Source organism: Cygnus olor, chromosome 13 (assembly GCF_009769625.2).
Source record: "Cygnus olor isolate bCygOlo1 chromosome 13, bCygOlo1.pri.v2, whole genome shotgun sequence".
NCBI lineage: Eukaryota > Metazoa > Chordata > Aves > Anseriformes > Anatidae > Cygnus > Cygnus olor.
Window position 1 is genome coordinate 12329304 of NC_049181.1, and position 26029 is coordinate 12355332.

Sequence of the window (26029 nt, forward strand, 5' to 3'; positions counted from 1 at the left end):
CCTGCAGTTCACTAACAGTCTCAGAAATCATAACAGAAATCATTTTCCACATGGGAATATTTACTTCTTCCTAAAAAATTCCCAGTGATAACATTATGCATTCATTTATGGCACACTATTCTCCTGTAACTTAGACCTTTAAAATGGATCAACAGAAGGTGGGGTTTTTTGACCTTCCAAGAAGTTTACAAGCAGTAACTGATCACCCTTGCAGCACCCCAGTAAGAAAGTAATCACAGTTCTTCCTTGTTACTCAGATAAGGAGTGACAGAGGAGGAGAGGAGGAGGCAAGAACTGGAAGTCCCCAGCAGTTTAAGGCAATGAAACTTTAATTCTCAGCTAGTCAAATGAATAGTTGCAACAGATGTGGTATACAAAGAAAAAGAAAAAAAAGGAATCAAAAAAAAAAAAGAAAAAAAGCTTTGGAAAGCAATGTTCCCTTATGAAATCTTCTGAAGAAATCTTCAAGAACATGGATGAAGATAATGCAGGACTGACAGCTTAGTATTCACTCTAATAATAAAAAGGGGTCAAGTCAAATACTGCAGATGAAATAATAATAAAAACTGAAAATTCTGCTATGCAGAAGAGAGTTCTACCATATGCCTCAACTGAGGTGTACAAATCTTCACCTAGTGGAGGTGAAAGAACAGTATTACTTAGTTGAAGATATGACAGTTTACCTACGGCAGCTTACCTAGGTTGTAAGTTTGACAGGTTGTCTTGTAAAATTATGTCATAGCACATTTATTAGGCATTCCCATAGGTATTCGATCAGCTTCATCTTTTCATATAATTAAAAAAAAAAAAAAAGATGAAATTTGAATGTAGGTTGTCCCGTGGGCTTACTTTTGTTGAACAGGGTGGCAAGGAGGAGGGAGAGAGAGGAAGAAATCATATTCTGTAAAAAACTCAAACCCACTCATTTCTATTTTAAGCATAACTTCTGTAAAAAGAATCATCTGAGCACCAATTCCTATTTAATACAAGTTTCATGATTCAAAACCAGATTGATAAAGTCAATAAATTTTTACATTGCTATATGTCTTTGCCATGTAATTAGCTTTGATATCAGATTATGTTTTTATCTCAAGTCTTCCCCCCTGGGTAAGTGAACAGATGCATACGGCACTTGCCTTTCTGACTAATGGCAAATCAGCTTCAGTGGGTGAATGTCTGGAACTCAGCTGTTGTCTCTGAAAATAATTTTACCCATTTTCCTCCCAACTACACAAGAATATCTTCTAAAAACACCCTGAGAAGAACTGAATCTAAAAACAATCATACCAGCAATGAAGAGACAATACTCTACTTGCTGGAAAACAACAACAAAAAAGGGGACAAAACAGGGACAGTGGAGAAGAGACAACACACGGTTTTTTAGACACCCTTGTATGTTCAAAATATTGAGCAGAATAAGTAAGAGATGCTTCAGATTATATCCCCCAAATCTCTTCAATACAGAGTAAGGAAAGAAAATTGTATACCTCAAGGAAAGGGGGAGGGGGAGAGAGAGAGACTGAAGTAACATCTTCATGGCTCATGACACGTAGATACATCTCACCAAATTTGAAATGGAAAATAATGCAAAACATAAAATAAAGCTTATATTCCTTGACAACAGCAATAAGAAGATTGGAGATGAATGTAGAAGAGAGGACAGGAGGGACATTACTAATATCTAGCCAGAGGAACACAGTAGGACTAATGCTTAGACTGATTCCTTGAACTCTAGTTGCCTTTTGTTGACAGGCTGGGATGTGGGGCAGGGAGATTGGGTGACAGAGAGCAGAAATTGCGTGTGTGCACGTGTGTGTGAGAATATTTTAACAAAGCTAAAGCAAATCACTTTTAATTGACTACCACAGATCTAGCATTCAATATGCTGGAGAAGTTTGTTGGTTTTCTTTTCTTCATTACAAAATTCTGTTCTCTTCTGCACCAAGCATTTTACTTTGCTAAAAGAATGTAATGGCTTTTTTTTTCTTTTAAATAACCCTCTTCACCCTAATCCGTAAAAGAATTATATATGCATAACAGTATAGTCCTATAAACTAAAAAATAATACATATGCCACATAGAAAGGTAACACCGCTAATAATCCTCTTGTTGAGACCGATGAATATGAGGACTTTGCAGTGGATATGATCTGAGGATAACAGAAAAGATTAAAAATAAAATATGGAACACACGTTTTATGTTTAATGAATTACACACCACCCCCATTCAATTATGTATGTGGGAGAGCTGCATTAAACCTACGATGTTCTTACCCAGAAAAGAGTCAGACCTTAAAAACTGTTTCTCTTAAGTAGGTAGGTAGGACAGTGCATTACTGAAACTTGAGAGGACCTGCTCTATTTTAAACATACACAGATTAAACGTCTCTCACAAACAAAAGTAAGATGACACATACACATCACTCCCTGTTCATTTGTTTTAATCTTCATTTAAAACACAAAAAACAATTACAGGTAGCAATGCACGTGAAAAAATACAAGATTATAGTCACTTAAACATGACTCAGACCTACCACTTGAAACCACAAAAAAAAAAAATAAAGTGTAAACTTGCATGAGTTCCTAGTGTTAGCCTCTGAAAACTGAAATCTGAAAACTGAATCTGAGAAAAATGCAAGATTAAGCCTCAGAATCTCTGCCTAAGCAGGAGAAAAAAAAAAGTTTTAATTTACTTAAAACTTACATTCAATAACTGTAATCAAGCCAAAAAAAAAAAAATCACATCATATAAACTTATAGCATAGCTTCTATCCTTTTATCTTACAGATATTGAATAATGGAGAGTGACTTGTTCCAGAAGTGAGAAGATCAAGGCTCAGCTATATCATTTTATGTTATGGGACTTCTCTTCTATGAACTTTTCCAGCCTCCTTTCAATCTATACAAACTTTTATTATTCACAGTGGCTGGACAGTAAGCTAAGAGCCAGAGGCCAGAGTTTTTTACAGTTACACATGAGCACCCAGCCTTTCCAGACCGGAGATGGACTAACCCAAACCCTCCATGGAAGCTGCTGTTCCTATGAGCCAGATGGACACTCATGACTCAGAGCGATCAGACTGCAGCCACTGGGTAGCTGATAGGACCTAACTTAATTTCTTGATCATCTCGAAAAGATGGGCAAAGTCTCACTAGATTGTTTATGAACTGGCAACAATAACTATATGACAGGTCTGATAAAAGTAGTCTACAGGAGTAATCTCTAAGACAGGAAGGCCTTCTAAGATTGTTAAAAGTGAAGGGTAACCAGGAAAACTGACACTGGAAGCAGTTATCTCCACAGGCTGTACTAGGTTGTTTCTGCCTAGTGAAAGCTTCCCAGTCTAACATGCCTAGATGAGATATCATTACCATTATTTATTTGGAGTAGAAAGGAAAATTTAAGTGTTAAAGCTCTTCAGGAAAAAAAAAAAAAAAAACAAAAAAACGCTTCTTCCCTCACCACTTGAATTGCAAGCTCACCACAGGATCAATGGGCCATCTTTACACCTTACTAACCACTAATTGCATACCAGATAAATATTTTCCCTTAGTTTATCTTCAGTAAGTGCACTTTAAAAAGGGACAGTAGGCCATGTCCTGCACCATTAAACTTTACAAGCTTAACCAATTTCAGCAAAAAGGGAACAGAGAAGCAAAATAAGATACGGAGATACATCTTGTCATCTGAGATCCCGCTTTTATTACAGGAGAGTACTTCAAAGGACAGCTCAGGCACTGAGGCAAATCCCAAAATCTCTACATTTGAGTCTTGAAGCATCATAATAAACCAAAAGGGTGCAAAGAGCCATGCTTTTGTAAAATTTTAGATCAAAATTGAAAACATTTGCAGAAACAGCAGCAGAGGCAAATACATGAGGAATTGAGGGAGCCAGAGCAGAAACTGGCCCCAAGCCACAGTCAAGATTTTTCTCACTTTAAAGCAGAGGAAACAAGTGGGATGATAGAAGCACGATCTGTTGCTGGCAGCAGCATGTGTGCAGACTACTGTGGGTTACAGTGGTCTGCCTGGCTACCATGTCTGAGTGCATGAATCAGAAGCGCTCTCTCAGGATTAAATCATTTCCAGTAATAAATTCTGTTTCCTAATTTTCAAACAGTGTGATACTAGAGCTTGGGCCAACAAAACATCACAGTCACAGCATGGCCTTTGCTGCTGGCACTGCAGCAGAAAGCAACAGTAGTGACACAAATGACATTGTGAGCAGCACTAGCAGTACAGATTTATTTTGTGGAATTGCTCGGCTGATGTCCACCGTTCTAGAGTATCAGCAGGCCTGAGAGCCACAGTACAGATGGAAAAGTCACCTATGGTTGCAACGTCATCTACAGTGAAAGTTTGTTATTGGACAGTAGCAACTAGATGGGAACTAACAGTTTGCAGTCTGGAGTAAAACTGTGTTCCTTAAGCTTTTTTAATGCAAAAATCTATCATAACTTGCTGAGGGAGAGGTAGAAGTCATCCACAGACTCTGCATGTTGTCATCACAAATGGTTTTACACTACAAGAGCATAAATATTATACAAATTCCTAAAAGAGTATAAATTTTATTATCTGCTATTTTCTCTGCCTACATGTCTTTTTCTCTTAACTTTGTAGCTGCCTTTGATATATTATGGACTGAGAAACTCAGAAGGACAGGACTCTAGATGGGTTTGGAGACTAAATGGTCACTCCTCCTAGTCCTCTGGTACATGAATTAAATGTTCTGTAACAACCCACACAGTAATTTTATGCCAGACTTGGGAGAAATATTAGCCAGATTTGTTCATCCACTTTTCCATGACAAATCTTTTACAGGTATTGTTTTTTTTTGTTTGTTTGTTTGTTTTTTATGGATATAAATTGACATTTTACAATAATGAAAAATACTTCCCACAAATCCTAACATAAGACAAAAAAAAATCCGTTCATAAACATCCCCTGCTCTGGACAGTTCCTTCAAGCTCAGGAATATGGCTTATAGTTTTTAAAAAATAGATGTCTTATAGGCTCTCGTGTTTAATGGTGATGGATTTACTGGTTGGCTAGACTTTATCTTCTAGCAGATGTTGTTTTCAATGCTTTGTGTTACTGGATTCTTACCCTTCAGTGGCAAGGCAACACTTCATTTAAAAAAAAAAAATCATAACCTTTTCATCAGTCACAGTGGCACTGCAGGGCCAGGATTCAGCAAATGATGGTTATGAAACATATACTCAGTTCTGTCAGTCCACAGACTGGGAGAGATGAGCTCCAAGTCGCTCACCCACATGCATTACTTTGTCCTTTCCTAAGGCATTTCAGCCTCAAGATATCAAAAGGCAGAGCCTGTAAAAGCTCTGGCTTTTGAAACTTCAGGCTTCACAGAGAAGAGTTCCTATTTTTACAAGCAAATTTCATTAATTTCTCCTCAAGTTTTGCCACTCATTAAACATGAAAAAAAAAAGTTATTTTTTGCCATATGATATCTAGGAGAAAAGGTAGACAATAATTTGGATCAGGATCACAAGCCTTCTTCCTCTAAAAACAGTCATTTTCAGGTTTGATTTTTATTTGCAGGCCTATTTGTGTCACACTGGAGATCATTTTGTAACGAGAAATTGACTCCGCTAGTGTGACAAGGCCCTGTACTATATTTTGTGATCAAAGGCATTGTAAGAGAACAAGAAAAAAATCTGTGCAGATATATTGGAAAGTAGTACTTGATACTGCTGTTGGACTACTTTGCTGTAGGTTAATGCTGCTGATGTTAAGCAACTTCAGTTAAATCTGTTCCCTACCAGTTGTAAGTAACCACCAAGTCTCAAGACAGAAGCTTTTACTCTCTCATTTAAAAGCAGGAACTTATCTGTAAGCCAAAGTGAACAACAGTGCTCAGTAGCTGGACAGGTTATATACTTAAATAATAATTCTGTTATTAAAAGTTAACATGTAACACCAACTTCCATCATCACAGATTTGATTGAAATCTGTGTACCTACTTGGTATTTATGAAAGGCTAGAGATGGGCAAAACATGGAGAGAAAGTAGGGCCCCCTTTTTCTTGACCCACAAGGATGGATTGGCTTAGCATTTTTATATATCCCTTCTGTTTTCATTTCAGATCCTGGAAGGCTTACATGAGGCAGTATGTGGCAGAGAGTACTGAATTCCAGATGTAACCTGACGTGGTAGGGAGGAACCCATTTCATTTAGTTCCATCCGTTACTGGTCTCATGTTACGGTCTGAGCCAGTTGATGAGCTCACCATCTGAAATCTGGTTTTGATCAGAAATATATTTCTAATTTTTGTTTCCATTCTAAGTCTTGTCAAAGGCAAATCAATTGAGTCATATACTCAGTTCAATGTAGCTATCCATTTACACCACGTAGAGAGAAGATCACATGGCAAGACAAGGACAAAATCTAATCCTTGATGATAATATTTTATAAAAAAAGAAAGGGAAGTACTCTGAGACAAATCAGTTATTTTGACAATAACCACCACTAGAAGAAGCTGTATGTTCTGTACACTTTTTTATTTTTTTATTTTTTTTTGGTAAAATAAAGCCTAATCATTTCACAGAAACCTAGTCAAGCAAGGTGACAGATATGCTTTTGGCTATATATTTAGGAATGAAATGGATGACTTCATGGATGACTACTACATGCATGATTGTAATGAGCACATGAGAATAAAAATAGATCTGTTACATATATTCATATCTATTTCCTGTTTCTGAAACCCTAGAGAAAAAATTTGAGTTGTCATCTCATTTTATTCCCCCCAGTCAAATGTATTTGAATCAGTAACAAATACCAAAATTAACAGGTCTGTACTGGCCCAAAGACATGAATGAATTCAGTGGTAACATTACAAGCCAAAAATTACTAAATAGACATAAAAGACACCTCACTCCCACCAAGAAATTGTGCATTAAAACAATGAATTGATTCAGAGGGATTTTACAGTAGCTCCTATAGACTCAACAGAAAGAAAAAAAGCAGGATGTCCAAACAGATGACTATGTACCTCATCAAAGCCACACACGTTCCCTTCTTTGACATATGACTACCCACAAGAATGTATAATTTTAACTTCAAGTTTTGTTATTTCAAATAATTTTACCTGACAAGTAAGACTGCTTAAAAGGACCCTCGAGCTCCTCGGAGTTTTTCACTAATGTCTAGTTAGGCCTACTGCTTGGGAGCAAGTTTTAACTTGTACCTCTTCTCTGTATTTTAAGATTAGTTAGGGTTTTCAGTCTCCTATATCTAGCATTATGTAAACTGTATCATATACCTAAATGTAACAGAAAAACAGGTATTTTCCCCATGAGTTGCCGATAAGCTAAAAGGTTTTTGTTGTTGTTTTGTTTTGTCTTGTTTTAAGAATACATTATCTTGTAATTGATCTAATTTGTACATGATGTTGGTATACTTGTAAGCACACAACTACTCAACATTCACATACAAAGTGATTTAACTGTGGAGTGCATGAACTGAAGTGTACTTTGGAAGAGGTGATAGCCATGTCAGCATATCAGCAGCAATAAATTATGTCACCCACGTGGCTCAACAGACCAATGTTAGCAAGGTTATTATCCTGAATGTTTTTTACTTAACAGTGACTGTTAAATTCATCAGTAGGTTACCATAAAACTATGCTAGAATGCAGAACAAATTTAAGAATCTGCTTGCTGTCATACACAGAAATGACCATTTATAATGAAACATTTATAACAAACATATCATTTATAGCAAAACAAATTTATGTTCAGTGATCAGAAAGAGTAATTATTCTCTATAAGTAAATATATACTTCATTAATTGTGGCAACAAGACTATAAGGTTAATAAACTTCGAGCACTTGCGAAATTTAATATATATTTTACTAAAGCTACAAAGTTATGCTGGCAGATTTTTCTTCTGAAAATGAAAGGTTTTTTTCCCCCTCATTTAAATGAATTAATAATCCCTTAAAGAATTTGTTTATACATCAGTAAACTGCAGTTTGTGACAAAGTGCTCATACTACTTGAAAGCTTTAAGTGATAGTGTAATAAAGAAAAAAATCCCTGAACTCTTTTCAGATGAGTATCACTGTCTTGGCATCCTAATTTAGAGCTATCAAGTGATAGCTTCACAAAGCATGGTGTTAAACTGTTATTCTAGTTTGGAAAACTTCATTCCCATATTTGTGGACCCAGGTCCAACTAGAAAATGACTTTAAAGTGTACTTAAAGTGACATAATTAAAGGAGGCAGCTTCACAAGCAGCAGAATTAATGAAATGGGTTTCTTTGAACTTCATACCTCGTGACGAGGTTCTTTGGGGTCTAACAGAGATCAAGACTGAATTGATGCTTTCTTGCATTGGTTCCTTTCTCTTGATATTTTGGAGTATAACATAACGTGAACCCACGGGCTCATAATGGGTTGACATCACTACAGTGTCAACCCACCAATATTCATCAAATTTGTAGGATAGCTTTGAAACTCTTGTCAAGTGTGTCTGAAATTTGTTGACATGCAAAAACAGGTAAGGGCAGAGGGTCACCAGTAGGATTCCTGCTTCTTGAAGGAGTTTTGATACAACACTCATTAGAGCCCAGATTCTCCACTGAAATGAGCTTTTTTGTCCCAAGTAACTTCCCTGATTCCCAGCACATTAGTTGTATTGTTGTTACAGCAATGAACCTATTGCTTCAGCACTTTGCAGGATATTCATATTCCTTTATCAGTGGTAGCGAGGCCTATCATCTACTGCATGAGCTGCACCAGTGCCACAAGATCTGGCCTTCTGAAGCCATGCTTGCACTAAACTTGAGCCTCAGAGAGCTCAATTTACATGGGCTTTATGAAGGTGACTTTCTTATACGGACGTGCATCAGGGAGTTGATTTAGATGAAAGGATTTTTTTTTTTTTTTACCCCCACATTGAAAATGTTATTTCTCTTAGGAACATTTCTAATATGAAAGTTAAGTTTTGATTCTTGGGCCTACAGAGGTAGATAAGAAAGATTCTTGATCCTCAAAAAACTCTGGACATTGGCTGTAGACTTCTATAAATACTTTAGCAAATTAGTGATGTTTCTTCCCTTTTTCTTTTCATTTAAGGACTTGCTCAGACTAGTTAAACACCTTGTGGAAGCCTACTTTGTGAGTGTGTGCCTGTAGTCAATCTCGCAGTGTTAAAAAGTACCCTTAAGTTCATTTAACACCACTTCTCAAGATTGCATTCTTGCGTTTTCAAGTACAGTAGTTATAGGAAGTCTCAGTCACCTCAGCACAACTACAATTACCACTGAAATAAGAAAAAAAGGCAGACTGTATACTTGTATGAGTAGTCTTACTATGCTTCAACCAAAACACTGTAATAATGACAAAAAATAGGAGAGATTATTTCACAGCTATTTCTTAGGGCTTTGAGTTGACTTTCACAACCAAATGCTGCAAAGATTGGCAGGCAGGCATCAGCTTTGCAAAAATGAATGATCCTTGCACAGACAATACAGTGATGGAAGAGTCATGAATCTGAACAGGAATGCTCATGAAAATAAACCTGGACAGTGCATTAGATGAGAGCTTGGAACAACTGGGAAGCAGAATTCAGATGGGAACAGCATATAGTTGCAAAATTTTCTATTTAAAGGGCAGAGTTAAGTAGAAATATGATTTCATCATGAAGGCATAAGTACAGTGTAAATGTTAATGTAGTTGAAGAAAAAAACTTATCCAGAAGCTTTCATCACAGACTGAGGCCTAGAGGCAGAACCTAACATTCTTTGGTATTGATCTAAATCACCTGGAGAACCACTCCAAATTGTAACTTCCCTTTGCAGCTCTCATGACCTCCCGCTATGGAAGGAAACACAATTGAGAGCAGTTTAAGGTTGTTTTTTGCAATCTTTCACCAACACAATACATTTCCTACTGCATGACCAAGAACCATTGCCATAGGCCCTAAGTTACTGGCATGAATTCATATTTTAAAATCTCTTTGAATTAGAAGCCAGCAAATTCTGGTATTTTTGAAGTAGTATCTCTGCAAGGAAGAGAGAAGAAACTGGACATGCCTTGTACAGAGGAGTCCCTGACAAATTTACAGGAATCATTGCTGTTGAAGTGCGATATCGTGCTGAGGTGACTAAAATAGTCCCATTCCACTTTTGCTGTGGTTCTGCAAAGATAGCAGATCACTTTGATCGATTTTATTGACTTCTGAGCTTGCAATGTCTGTATGAAATTCTGTCACAGTTTGGCATTTATCTGTGTTCTTATGTTGCTATTTTAGGTGATTTCTCATTTTGGTACCTGTTCTGGACCGTCACTGCTTTTGTGCCTTCAGAAGGACTTTGCCTCTGTCAAGTGCTACCCACAGCTTACAAAGTTGGCTTTGGACACCCTCCCCTATCCTTATTAACTATTCTTTTTAAACTTCACTGCTACTTTGCCTACAGGAACAAAATTGAAATAGTTGACCAGGAAGGAGTTTAAAAGCTCTTTTTGTTGGCACCATTTTCTATTATCTATCCATTACCTAATTCAGCTTCGTTAGTCCATATTATTTGAGGCAATGACAATCTGAAGAAAACCTGTACATTTCATTCTACACAGAGGTGGGTCCACATCTTTCACTCCCAAAATAGGAAGTCTCCTTGTTATCCTAAAACCTTCTGTCTCCTCTTCCTTCTCTATTTTTTTCCTCCAATAAAAACACAATTGCTTCAAAAACAGCTTTAAAAATCTGTTTTAGCATTTGAAGAAAAATAGGGAGGGTGAAACTTCACGGGTGTTCAATCTTCAACCCTCCCACCAACTGATAAAAAGCAAGAATTGGGAACATATTAAATTTAAATGTATTTTTCAAATGTTTCAAGAACAAACTACTACAGAGAGTGTCATAGATACGTGTTTCACAACATGTTACTTACAGGCAAGACTAAATTCTCATAAAAACTTTGTATCCTGTACTTATGAAAAATCAAAGTCGCTCAGCAGTCTCATCTTTTCAGAGAAAATCTGCTGTCACTGGACATGTCTGGCACACAGCAATTTAATCTGTTTGCTAATGCCAGTCCCATAGGTAACTTTGAGCATATGGTCAGAGATTTTAAATTGGATTCTCTGTTCAGCCAAAGCTACTACAGAAGGTAGAGCACCAAAGGTCTGAGATAATGATGATCTGTGTTTGCCAAGCAGCTGAAAGCCAATGACTAACACCATGCTGAAACATCTCTCAAATACCCCCATGGTCAGACACAACAGCCAAAATCCGAACTTGATCAAAGGCAACTGTGATTTGCTATTAACTGCAGCAACAAGACCTGACTTCTCCAAAAGAGTTGCTTTGTTGTTCTTCCCTACCCAGCACCAATTTGAAGCCTAAGACAGGAGGAATAACATGTCAGCACAAACCACAAACTTCTGTGATATATACTGAGAAAAAGGCCTCCACTTTTATTGTATGTTAGCATTTGGCAAATGCCATATTGTAACAGCTTCAAATATCAGTCCTACATCCATAAGCTTAGCAAAAAAGAGAAAGACAAATTACACTTTTACCCATTTGTTTCTATCTTATGTTAAAAATAGCAGAATGTCTGTCCTCCTTAGATCAAGTCCCGATTCTTCATCCCTTGAATAGATTATATTAACCCAAAAAATGAAGGTTAAAGAATATGGTAAAAGGCACAGACAGAAAAGAAAAAAAAAAAAAGGAAAAAAAAAAGAAAAAAAAGAAAAGAAAAATAAGCACAAATTACTACCTTTGTTGCTTATCATTTAACTTCTATATACTTTGCTGTTTTTAATTGAACAGACTGATTCAAAAAAAAAAAAAAAGGTAAAGCTAAGATGCCAAAGTTGTGTCTTGCCAGCAGCTATTTAGTAACATCAGAAATCAGACTAGGGAAGAAAAAAAGGCTTTCCTACAGTGACCACGGGCAGAGTTACTGTGCTGGCATTGTGAGCAGTTCTGTATAACCAAGATATCATAAATAACCACACAACTGTAATAAGATAACAACATGTAGGTCAGATCTTTTTCAGGGACAATTTGTTTTATGTATTTGTGATATCTTGCTAAGCCATGAAATTAAGGAAAACCATTATTCCCATTTCCAGATGCACAGCTATGTAGGGCAGGAATGCCCTTGTACATTGCAGGTACTAACAGGGATGTCATGGATCAATTCCACAGAGCTCTGACTCTGAACATAATAATGTCAGCAGTAATGACGCACGAAAGATGACCTGTTCATTTAATAAACCAGCAGAATCACTGTCAGAATTACAGCAAGACTGTAAATATTCTGTAAATGAAGTTAGCACTATGCGTGATTTTATATAAAACCAGGAGCTTGTCTACACAAGGAAGGTTAGTTTGCTGTAAGCAGGAAAATGAATTTACAGTTCACTAAATCCTGGAGTCAGCTCTAGACTTCTCAGTGAGGTAGACAAATTTGAATTTGGTTGCCTGAGCCACAGAGGTTGGGTCTGAGTTTTTGACCACAGGAAAGAAAAAAGTTAGAGAACAAGGGAAAAAGCTAGATTGATTTATTTTTTTTTTCTTACTTCCAAAAGAAGATGAGGATGCAGAAAGGAACGGTTGAACAAAGCAGCTGCATCTGTTCTTACTACTGCTTATATTATACCACAGCCATATACTGGTGGAACATGCTTTGTTTATACCCGCGATTGCCAGATCATTTTAGATTGTTGCCTTACACAAGGAAACAACTCTGCTTCTACCTCAATGACTTAATGAGCTCCACAAATGAGGTGCCAGTCTCTGATCCAGCCTACTTGGGACTACTTATCGGTCTTCCTTGACCTAGATTCAATTACTACCCCTCTGTCTTCACCAGGACTGATGGTTTCTTCTGCTCACCATGGACACACTACTATTTCTCAGAAAGACTTGCTTAGACATCTGTTGAACACTGTAGTCAGTAAATATTTCAAAAAAGACAATATTTGGGTAAGCACATTTTTGCTAGTCCAGAGTAATTGCAAGTACATTAATATATTACACAGTGCTTCTTTCAGCAGGATTGTTACCAAGCATTGGATCTTTGTTTCTTGTATGCAGATAAGTGCTACAGGGTCAAGAAACCAAGGTTACCAAATATCTACTTCATGTCAGTTTGTGAGCTTCATTCAAGTCTAAAGTGATTCTTCTTGCATGTCTACTCAGTTTTACAACTGCCAAGAGACTGCCAATTTCTACTATTTTGTTCAGCATGTCTTAGCTGATCATCCATGTATTTTCTCCTTTACAAATTTTCCTACGACCACCATCACGTTCTTCAAGAAAGACCATTAAAACATCTGAAAATATTTCTAAACTTAATAAATTAATATGTATTATCTAAATGTCACAAATTACAGACAAAATAAAGTGCCTTCAAGCCCTTCATAAAATTACCAAATAGCAAATATTCATTCTGCAGATCTTTCAATCAGCAGAAGTTCCAGACAAAAAGCAATTTAAAAGCACAGAACACACAAATAATAGCCCAGTTACTATCAAGCTAAGGATTCTGTGATTCTGTGAACCGTACGAAAAGGGCACATGGAGTTCAAGAATATAACCACTATCTGTCTTTACATCCTAATAAAGAGCACAAGTCTTCCAGAAGAGCTTTATTTTTTTATTTTTTTAATATTCTCCACTGCAGTTATAGGAATCCTGCTGTGTCACTTTGGGACCAAAATAAATGCAGATGGATAAATAAATAAATACAATTCATTTGAAAAATATCCTTCAGCCTAAACCCAGTAAATTTTATCAATTCCTTATTAAATTCTCTGCAAATAAATCCTATCATGTAGATAGGCTGAAAATGAATTCCTCAAATAGTTTGGTAAGTAATCTTTGTAGACTGTTTATTCCTAGAGAAATAAGATGAATCATCTATTGTCATTCCACACTCAGTTGATTAGGACTTGAGTCCAGTTGGTGACCCGAATATTTTTCATGCCTCAAAAATCATGTATCCATAATATTTATAAATTGATTTTCTTTTTCCTCTCAGGTTTTAAACAAACTATCTTTCATTTCAGCTGAACATAATGTGGGTTTTCTTTGCTTAAGAGAGCTTTAACTCTAAAAACTTGAACAGTTCATTAAGATCAGTTTGTCCCTGTACAAAAGCAGACAAAGCGGGAAAGCAAAACTGTCTTTCCAAACCAAAGCATTTGCTGTTTTTCTATTCTTGTCTTCCCATGTAATGAAGGAGAAAGAAGTTAATGACATTGCCCTAGTAATCTGAACTAACTAGTTTCAAATGGAAGGCTGAGATGCATCAGCAATACATCGGGGGTGAGGGGAAATGGACAAAGAGAAGAGAAAAAAGAGCTGTCATTGGACCACAAACAGTATTCTGCTTTTTCCTTGCAAGAAACAGAATTAATATATACATATATATATGTATATATATAATCTGTGAAGAACAACTTTAATCAAATGAGATAGAATTTTCTGTAGATGTGATTGTTAAAAAAAATAATCCCACCCAAACAAGTACAGATGTGAACAAACACTATAAAAAGCAGCATTAGGACAATGTCTGCAATCAAAGTATGAGTTTTAACCAACAATTCATGTGATCTGAACTCAGCTAAGCTTTGTAGGAAGACGAATGTGGAAATATGTATAGTATCATGCAGCAGGCATCAGTCTGAGATATAAATCATGACTACAGTCCTTATATTTTTACTTCCAGCACGAGTCAAAAGGAGCTGGATAGTTTGTGGAAATACCATAAAAGTCCATCTAAAGCCTGAGCTTTATGCGCTCTAAGGGTACCTTAAATGCACCCTTTGCTTTCTTACATACAAGATTATATATTTTTCAAATGAAAATATATATATTGGTGTTATAACATCAACTTGGAAAAAGCTTGCCCACACAACAGCTGAAATGGCTATTACACAACAAAGTGGATTTTTATTCAACCTATCACTCAGGTGTCAAATAACTCCATTAATATCCCTACATCTCTTCACTGTGCACTACAGCTTGTATTTCAAAAAAAAAGAAAAATGTGGGTAAACTTGGTGTGTCTTTAATTCATCTCTGAGAAACGTGCAGAAATAATATTGAAACAGTGGAGAAAGTAGTGAAAACCAAGATTTATCAAATCTGCAAAAATAGTTTTAAAATTAAAGTTTTCTACATGGAAATTGAGGTTATATATAGCATCTCAGTCTTAAAAAAAAAAAAAAAAGAAAAAAAGACGACAAAGAAGCTGGCCCTTTGATCAAAAATATGCATCTCTTGATTCAGACCTTCTATTCCTTTAGCGTGAATGACGTTACAGTATACTTCAAAGGCACTTGTATTCAGTCATGTTATTAAATATAATGAACACTATGTTGACTTCATCATGGCTAATTAGTGCTTTCATAGTAAAAGGAGATAAAAATAAACAATACCGATCTTCACTATAAGAAAAAAAGTAGGGAGATAAATTTTGAAAAGTTGGTTATTGTCATCAATACTGGAAGTGAAGATTTCCTCCCTCACATGCCACATTTTAACTCATGAAATCTAGCAAGTGTAATATGACATTCTGCCAAGGATTTATTACATTAATTTTAAGATTTGAATCAAACAATCCTAGATTGCCATGCCATACATTTAACATGCTAGACACCACAGCAGACAAAATGATGGCCTTTGACCATTTGGTGGACAGCTAGATTAAAAACAAACTCTATTCTAGTCTGGGTTCTAAAGACTCCAAACAAGGTTTTGTGAATTGACTGCGCTTTGTATACACAAACTCTCCCAATTTTGATGTCTTAAAATATCAAAAACTGAATATTCTGATCTTCCATCTAAACAGGTGAGAATTAATTAACTAGCTGTGAATGCAGCTGACAACACATTTAAAAAAAAAACACTTTTTCACATTTTTTAAAATTAAGAACAATTCCTCCCCTTTAGAATTCACTGTTCTTAATTATGTGTAATTAGATAGATGTGCACTGCAAAACTTCACTCTAGCTCAGCATAGAAAGTTATCTGTAAAAATAGTCAGGCTTATCTTCACAGAAGGCACTAAAATCCATTATAAGACCTGTATCCCTGAAAACTATTCTTTTTAGAATTGAGTAGAGTAGTTCAGCTGGAAGGGACCTTCAAAGACTGTCAAGTCCAACTGCCTGACAACACCAGGGCTAACCGAAAGTTAAAACATGTTATTGAGGGCATTATCCAAATGCTTCTGAACACTGACTGTCGTGGGGCATCAAACACCTTTCTAGGAAGCCTGTTCCAGTGTTTGACCATCTTCACAGTAAACACATTTTTCCTGATGTCCAGTCATAAGCTCCCCAGTACAGCTTTGTGCTGTTCCTACTTGTCCTGTCATCAGTTCTCAGGGAGAAGAGGCCAGCACCTCCCTCTCTGCTTTCCCTCCTCGGGAAGCTGTAGAGGGCAATGAAGTAGCCTCTTAGCCTTCTTTTCTCCAAAGCATAGAAACCAAGTGTCCTCAGCCTCTCCTCACAGGACATGCCCTCCAGCCCTTTTACCAGGTTTGTTACCCTCCTCTGGATGCTTGAAAGCATCCTTGATATCCTTTTTTATATTGTTGAGCCCAGCACTGCACACAAGGTGAGGCTGCACCAATGCTAAATATAGTGGGAGAATCGCCTCTTGTGACCAGCTAGCTTTTATAGAATAGAAATAGGCTACTTCTGAATAAAATGCAGAACTATTTCCAATTTTTCTTCAGCTTTGTACAAAGTTCTACTACACAAAAGAAATACAAGCCATTTGGCAACTCCATGAAATTGTTCTGAATAAACCTAACCTGCATTCTGAAGCGTTTAGTATTTTTACATAACCAATAATGAAACAAAACATACTGTGGCATAACTAATGCTTTTGTAAGTGATGTTCACTGTTGTTCAGTAGTCTTTACAAGTCCAGCCTTGGGGCATCAGCAGAACAGTATCACTATACTATACAACAGACATGAAAATTCTTCTCTTTCAAATACTAAATGGTGTTTAGTTTTCCATCTTCTCGATCAAATAACTGTACACTCCTCTTTCATACTGTAATTGAAGGCTGTTTTGCTTTTACCTAATAGTAACACTGGCATATTTTGTTATATGATATGTAACAACAGGGTAAGGAGTTGGCATTTCTATACAATTAAAAAAAAACAAACCACTTTGTTTTGCATTTATATCTTCCAAAATGTACTTTAAATTAGGCAATTATTAAAGTCTAAAAATGCACTTGAAACTCCTGTGAAGTCAACAGAAACACTCCCCCAAAAATGAACAGATGTTGACTTGGATCCACACCATAAATTGAGAACCCCAGCACAGAAATATCACTTCTGAAAAACAAAGTTTTATTCTCACACACCTATAAACAAGTTCTCCATATAGATATGATTCTGTTAAAGAAGATTTATAGACAAAGAATTAGTATGACAAATGTCACTGTGAAAATGATATTGACTATGGTGACAGGATTTACCTACAATATCTGACATACAGTTGATTTATAGAACTGGAAAGAGCTTAAGCAAATTCAGCAATTGTTCTACACAGTGATCTATAAAATTAAACCTAAAATGTAAGCTGGCAGCTGTCATTCAGATTTGAGACTTGGAAGACATGTCACTCAACAGTTTCAGATATCCCTGGCTATAATGGGGGTCCATGAGGTGTCTCTTTGCAAAAATCTCATGAGGATGTGTTTTCATTTGACTTTAACAGTGAACACTCTATTTTACTTTTAAAAAAAGATCTAGAATTAAGGTAATTAAGAGTCAACTCCAATCAGAGATAAAGGGAATAATGGGAATAGAGATTCCCATTACCTTTTACTTCATGTAGAAGTTAGGAAAATAGAAAACTCTTAACAAGCTACCTGAATATTTTCCTGATAGAGTTGAGCATTGTTCCATATCAAACTGAGGAAGAAAAATAAGAGTAAAACATCCTATTTGGAAGGAGAAAATGCCCCTTGTTTCTACAGGTACTGAATGGTTCCTATCCCTCTGAAAAATTCCAGACAAAGTTTAAAAACTGATCAGATACTCAAGGTATCTACAGAACAACTCAAGACTGGCACTTTTCCTTCAGCAAAACCCTTTTTCTCCATATTTCCCATCACTCCGAAAGAGCTGTACTATCCCACCAAATCAGTTTGCCACGGATTTCCATACGTGTTTATATCAGTTTGCTAAAGTTGCCAACTTAGAGAGAAATTACACAAGGTGAAAGCAAGAAACCTCAGCTATAAGAGTTAGATATGTCATGTCTCCAAGGAATTCCTCTGTAGCTCATATTTGTGTTTGCAGAGTGACAGGAAAGAAAGGAGGGGAAGAGGAATACAATTTTTTGCCTTCAGCATAACCATTTCTTCTGTAATGAAAATACAAATTTTGATCTCAGACCTTTTATCATGCCTGAGATAGAAAAAGAAGAAGAAAGAATATTTGCAATATTTGCAGGAAATAGATTAAACTTTTGCAGACAAATCTGAGTATTTATGTTGCACACAGCATTGACAGCTAAATGCATTTCCAATTTGAGAATATGAATCATCACAAACATTTAGGGTTAAACCCTGTATTTCAAGTCAATGGTTGACAATAGATTCTCTGCTAGTGCTAAATCAGGTCTTGTGGCACTGTGGTACTCAGGCAGAGAACTGGAACATTAATCAAAATATTTTGCATTGTGCTTCTCATCAAATTTTCTGTGGATTTTTGAACAGCTGTATTGGATTTACTATCCAAGACAGTAGCAGAATATCCCTCAATGACTTCAAAATCTGAGTGCCTGTATGTCACTGGGAGGTAGAAGGAAGTGGACAAAATTGAGAACACGATCTGGAATTTTCCTGCAAAGAGCGTATCAGTGTTGCATCCTTAACAGTTTTTCATACCTTTTATTGATTCCCCCTTTCCCCTGCAAAAAGTCTATGAGGCAAATAGATCCATAGGATAACTGTTTAAAATACTGTGGTTACTCTGAAAAATTGTATACTTTATTTTTCACAAATCTGGCAAAAATTTGCATCATTTCTCCAGACCTTCTTAATGAGACAATATCATATACTACGTGCTGTAGCAAATGCATCTGTTGAAACAGTATGTACCTGTCACTTCACTTTATTTTTGAGAATACTTAATTATGACAATTTAAGACATCTATTTTGACCTTTCACAACCTACACAGCAGAATAATTATTTTCATCCTTTGGGTGTTATCTCACAAAATAAACTTTGTAATTTTTGTTTAGCCTACATCTCTAGTTTTATTAATGCCTGGATGTAATAAAGTGCTCTTCATTAATAGCTTTGAAAGCACCTAAAATTGCAAAAATGTTCTGGGGCTATGAGAGTTGTACAAAAATAGAGCAAACCACAGACACCAACTAACACAAATTGCTTTTAATGCAGCACTAAAAAGGTGGTTTCCAGAGTTTAACAAGAAAAATGGGAACTTCTCTAATTCCTTCAAGCACTCCCACAGTTATTAACATATTCATAAAATTAACTTCTAAAAGATTCCTCTAGTAAAATTAGAATGCTTTCCATGCAGCAGAGAAGTCTATTAGGCATACTGATAAAATGAAAGACCTCACTTCTATTACACTGAACTATTATTCAGTGTTGTTAATAGCTTTCTACGCCTGAAGACTAGCTATAGTGAACTATCTGTGAACATTTCAAATTCAGCTCCATGCTCACCATTCAAGGTCTGGGTCACTTAATTTCATTCATGAAATACATGAAGCATAGATAAATATGACTTGCACTGCACACAACGCGTCAAATTAACATAGTTGCTAGCAGGACGCAAATCTCTGAAGCAAATATGGATAATGCACAACATACCACTTCTTACATCAGCAATTTGCATAAAGTAGAGGTTTGCATGCATAATCCAGACACAAGCAATATTGACTCCTGTTTACAGAAATCAGACCATTTGGTTTCCCTGTCACCCACTGGAAAGGATAAGTAAGCATCAGAAGACTACAAGTCTCCTTTACCACTGTCTGGATTGCAAGCACATCATTCACACATCTAAAAGATGAAAAATAAAATCAGTGTGAGTAATTATTTACTTAAACATCCTTGTCAAAAGCCATCAGTCTCTTCCAGCAAGTTGTCACTGAATTGTCTTCGCTGACAGTATCAGCATCGCCCATGTTTTAGTCCTGTGATTATTCTAGAATATTTTTTTGTTGTTTGTTTGTTTTTCCAGCAAGGAATTGGGGTTTCCCCTTCTCAGACCTTCCCACCTTTCTCATACAGAGCCAGACTGAATGTGTGTAGCCATGAACATAGCTCTTGTAAATGCTCTCTTCTGTAGTCTCCTTTACAAAACAGACTTCATGGATCTTTTTTAGATCTAGGTTTACTGGCTAAGCCTGTCTTGCCATACACACAGCTTACCTAAGGAGGGCTATCAGGAGTATTTCCTGTTCTTCAAATTATATTGCTATTTAACCTTCCTGTATGGGGAAGCCACAATAGTTCTCTTATCACCAGAGATCTCTTATATCACCAGAGATGAGGCAAAAATATCACCAACTTCTTCACGATTTCAAAGAGCCAGAACCAACTCTAGTAACAGTTTATTTCTTACAACTATGGGATGGGTAATGTGAAACTCAGTTCTTTTTTTTTTTTTTTTTTTTTAGTTTAGGCAGTACAGATATCAAGGCTAAGAAGGGGGTAGAAATTAATAGAACATTGCTATAGATTCTTTCAAAATGCCCTAGGAGAGAGAACTCCAGAAAGAAGCAGACATACCAAGCATTTATATGTAGCAGTTCAGGCTCTTTAAGCCTCACCTGGCAAGGTCACTGATTTTGCTTTTGGCCATAAATAATTAGTCAAGTGACTTTTTCATGTCTCCTTCCATTAGATGAGTGAGAAAACAATGTTTCTGTTCATTCTCTCTTCCACAAGCTGACGGTACACTGGGAGAACAAATGAGGAAAGGTAAGTGCAACTTTTTCCATTTAACTTTTCTCAGCCAAGTATAGCATTTATCTTTTCCTCTCCCTTAAGGTAGAATAGGAAACAAATGTGTACTAGAGTAAATGACTCATGATAGCAAGGGAGCAATATAAACATGAATCTCCATTCCAAAGGGTACTCCAGCCCTTTTCTTTATTGGTGAGATGAACAGGGCAAATAAGGGAAGACATGAAAGAGTCACCTCTGAAACTGCCACTTCATTCTGCATGGAATCCCTCCAAAAAGAGGAGAAAAACAGAGGCAGTATCAGGGGAATCTTCCATTGTATGGATTGCTCTGTCCCCATCTCTCTCTAGAAGGATGGCACTACAGCCAGTATGACTCATGATTTTATGGGACTGACAGCAAGACAAAGATCTCTCTCTCTTCCCTTCACTTATGACTCTGACTTGAATCTCCACAAATTCGTATCAACGCCAAGCAGTTGCACCTTCAATATTAAATAGAGAATATCCAGATTAAAGCTTCTATTTTCTAAACTTACTTAAAACAGGGCATGAAATTAGAACAGTTTATAGGTAGTGCTTCTGGTGGAGTTCAGCATGAGGAAACAAGCAAAAACATAACCCTGATTTATGTGCACTGGCAAGTTTCCTAGCACAGTAGTAGAAACAGCAGAAGGTGAAACTTAAGACATGCAGCTACTCAAGGAGTGTCATTTGGGAAAAGGGGAAAGACAACAACAAAAAAAGGCAAAAAAAAAAAAAAAAAGCAAGAAAATTTACCCCAGTAACATTAGGAAAAAGATGGCTAATTTCTTTTGTCAATAAGTAAGCTATAAGGAAGTCACATTCAGCAAAAGACCTTCTTGTTTTTAGGATACTAAATTACTTTAATAATAGGAGACATCTAGTTTGTCTTAAATCCTTCTGTTAAATTCCTACAGAAAAATTCAATAAGAGAAAACAATTATATTGATTTTTTTCATCTTTACAGCTAATGGCTCTAAATATAGCCCTTAAACATTTCTTGGTTTGTTAATGGTATGTCCCTACTTTTACTTTGACATCAGTATATACATGTTTGAAGTATCTAAATAACATAGTTTAAATGAAACTCATTTTCCAGGTTTGTGTCCTGCAGATTCATACTGGAACACCAGAAAATTTCATTATTGAGACATTGCCAGATAATACAGCTACCTGCCTAGCACACCAGCTTTTGGTACTAGAGCACAGTTAAGGTTGTGCTGTATAGTACAACAGAAAGCTAAATCTGTTTTTTAATGCAGTAGGGCTTCTTAGAAAAAATAAAAAAATTAAAATTAAAATTAAAAAAAGCTTTTTTTTAAAATAGGATTCAGATTTGTGGAACATGATTTCCTTCCACAATGGAGAGAGACAAGACTTTGAATCTCTCTCTCTCTGCAAAAGCATGAAAGTCTGTCCCTCGGTAAAGAGAGGACTCTAACAATATAGGAGACTAAGCTATATGTCCCTTTTCTATCTGACTGAGGAATCAAAAACTTGTGCCTCCTAAATCCAAGGAAAGTAAACAAATTATCAGCACTAGGCTGCCAAATCAGTGATATTTTTTGCCATTATAGAAACAATTAAACAATGATTTAATTATAATTGTAAACCCTCCCCTTTTCTGTCTGCCCATTCACCACCCTCAAAAGAAAAGGTAGAACATTAACTTCAAATTTATAAATTAAGAGCCAGTTTGCAGATCAGACATTTAGCAAATTTTTCTCCCCCAGCTTTAAACAGTTCTTCAAGGCTTGCTAAACAGGCTCTTTAAGAAAAATGCAGCTTTTGTTTTGTCGAAGAAAGCATTTCCTTCCTACAGTCTAGAGGATGATGCAAAACTAACAAAATATAGTCTGCAAGGAAGGATACCCATAAAAAGGATAACATTTTCTGCCTGGAATAACATATGGCTATACGCTTCTAAATAGTACCTATATTTGTGTCCAGCAGACAGGAGATGCTACTGTTCTTGTCCTGAACTCCACTTGGATTTACTGTGGGGCACAGCGAGGGAGTACTGTACCAGCAGCAGTTGTTCCCAGCAGCACAGAAGTAACGCCACCTGTTACATTATGACACATCATAGGTTCTGCTGTTTTACTTTCATACTTTCTTCAATAAGCTGTGAAATACATAGATGTGTGTATGTGCATCTCCCCACCACCCATTTAGTTTTTCTAAGTTTATTTTTGTAATAAGTTGTATTCTAGTTTTTGTAACACTGCTGTTTTTGAAACAACATCCAATCAAGCAGCAAATCTGCAGAAGTAAAATACATTAACGTTCACAGGAGACTCATGGGCTACTATCATTAGTTACAGTAGTTCAGAAAAGCAGTTATGCTATTTCCATAAGGAGTGAAAAAATATAATTCATTATTTACTAATGATACCAGTTAGGTTTTTAAAAAAGATAACATTTAAATTATCTAATGCCAACCCTTTTGGCTACTACAAGAGTCCAGAATGTGTTAAGGACTTCACTTGCTACCTCTTCAGAGCGTTGAGCAGATCTGTTTTTTCCTCTTAAATTATCTTGTTTCAGCCTTTACAGCCTATTTCTTTTTTTCCATTTCTCTTAATCATAGAATCACAGATTGGGTTAAGTTGGAAGGGACCGTAAGGATCTTGTTCCAACCCCCATGTCAGTGGCAGGGACACCTTACACTAGATCAAGTTGCCCAAAGCTCTATCCATGTCTTTAATGTCCTTAGGAAAAACAGCATGGTCTGTCCTGCTTCGTAAGGATACTCCTAAGAATACATAATATCACTTCTCAAAGTACAAGCCCAAACCTTTTGTTTGTGTCACCTTTCCCGTAATTGTTGCCCATCCCAGAGGTAAGCTATTCAGGGAATCCACTCATGAATTAGCAATGCTGCTCCTTGTCTCCTGTCTTTGGAAAGCTCCCCTGCAAGTCCTTTAGTTCTTATGCCATGACACAGTTCTGATCTTAACTCCAGAAGACAGAGATCCCCCTTTTATTTCAGCTTCTCCAGGTCTTCCAGTGAGCATTTAGCATCTTCGCACTAGACATTACTATAACCTACACACAAATACACAAGTTTTCCTATCTACATAAACTGTTATTTGCAGGCTTTCATGACTTTAGTGTGCATAGGTTTTTGTACAGGTCCAGAACCACCAACTCTGGCACTTAGTTCCTATACACAGGTTTTAGTATTTTTTCCTATAATATCCTGAATTTAAGCCCAATCAGAAGTCCTAGCACAGCATCTTCCAGCACAGTATGTCTGCATAGACAGTTACTTCTGACAATGATCAGTATTTACTTTTGAGAGCTGCTGCCTTTCTGAGCCACCTATAATTTTTAGCAGGGGCCAGTTTTGCTGCTTTCTGTTTCACACTCCTTTCCCCAGACCCGTGTTGTCGCAAAGTCTTCTGCATCTAGCAGTCCTTTCCTCCGTTCTTAACTAGATAGATTTTGAAGCATTTTTGCCCACTGTTTGGAACAGTCTTTTTAGTAGTTTTAAAATATTCAAACTCCAGAAATGGTCTCCCTCCAAAAGACTCCAAGGGTCTTTCAAAAATTTGTCCTGCAGTACAGTACATTCTCTTACAGATGCTATGTCAAGACAACAGTTATCTAGCATTAAATAAATTTACTTCATTTATTTCATTAAATCTGAAAAGGAATTCTCCTACTGAATTAGACATTAAGAAAAAATATCTGTGTAATACACATTTTCACTGCCTATTGAAGCCATTTATATAATAGGAATAAATAGCAGAAATAACAACAAGGCTTTTGTGTCACTTGCAGTGGTTAGACCACATAGTGCTTTGAGTAAGTACTAGGAGATAAGCTTATGAGCCTCTTACCTCAGAGACATCTGAACAACCCTGTCCACAGGTGTTTTAAATGGTAGTGGACTCTGGATTTTATTCACTATGGAAAAGACAAATCTTTCCAATTCAAGCTTTTACTCCAGGCATTACTATTAAAAAACAAAAAACAAAACAAACAAAAAAACACCTTTGATGGAAGACAGGACTCACATCCCTTTGGGAAGGAACACAGCAATTCTCAGGTCTTAAAAGTAATGCAGGTGAACTCAGGTGCAGTCAGAAACAGAATATGGGATATTGCAAAAGGAGCTCCACATCAGTAGTGTAATCCTAAATTCAAAATGTTAGACAAGTATTACTAAGCATCTTAATTAAGTACACCAAGTAAAAAAGCTACTGTAAATTATTCTTGTGCATACAATGCATCATTACTGTTTCTGTATCAGCCTTTAACACTGACACTTCAAAATCACTAATAATAATGTAATATATGCGTAATAATCTTCATATACGGAAATTGTTGCTTACCTTAGCAATGCACAAACATCCCACTATCCCTGTTTTAAAACAGTTCATGGTTTTATGTAATTAGCTTTCAAGCACATACTGCAAAGTTGCTAAGGATGAGGAATCAGTTTCTAAGCAAGCCCCAGCAGTTACATTGGTTACACAACGCTTATACAGCCAGGCTGATCTACAGAACTAAAAACAGTAGTTTGAAGACATAGCATGAACTTCTTCACTCTTCATTTCGGTTCAACATTACAGGAGGATGAATGTCAATATGCCCCTATGAATGGAAGATTGTAAAATAGGAACGTTCATGGCCTGACAGAGCAGAGCACAAGAACAAAGTGAGCTGAGTCGCGACAGCGAGGAAAAGAAGAGGCAAGAATAGTCTGTTCCCTGCGATGCCTCTAGCTTCTCTGCACTCTGAGACTAAATTCCAATTATGAAGTTTTGGACCTCCACCCTACCACCACACGGGCTGCATTTTGACTACTATAAAAACTCCATGGCTGCTTACAGGATACCACACTGGGCCTTCAGTAAAGAACAGTGGTACAAGGACTATCAAACATTCTCAAAGGTGACTCTGAAACCAGATGCAGAGGCAGAGAAGAAAAAAATACAAAAAAATAATCACAGACCTTTCATGGTCCCAGGCAGCACTTTGATTACAAGGCTATCTTTTCTTGCGATTGCAACAACCTTCTTTTGAAGGATTATACT

The 26029-nt window shown here is 36.6% G+C and overlaps 1 long non-coding RNA gene across 1 annotated transcript in view; it reads right to left on the bottom strand.

Annotated features, from left to right (window-relative positions):
* LOC121077479 overlaps nt 1-26029 on the bottom strand; it is a 156730-nt gene that overhangs the window by 30744 nt on the left and 99957 nt on the right. The gene's annotated exons all lie outside the window — the stretch shown is intronic.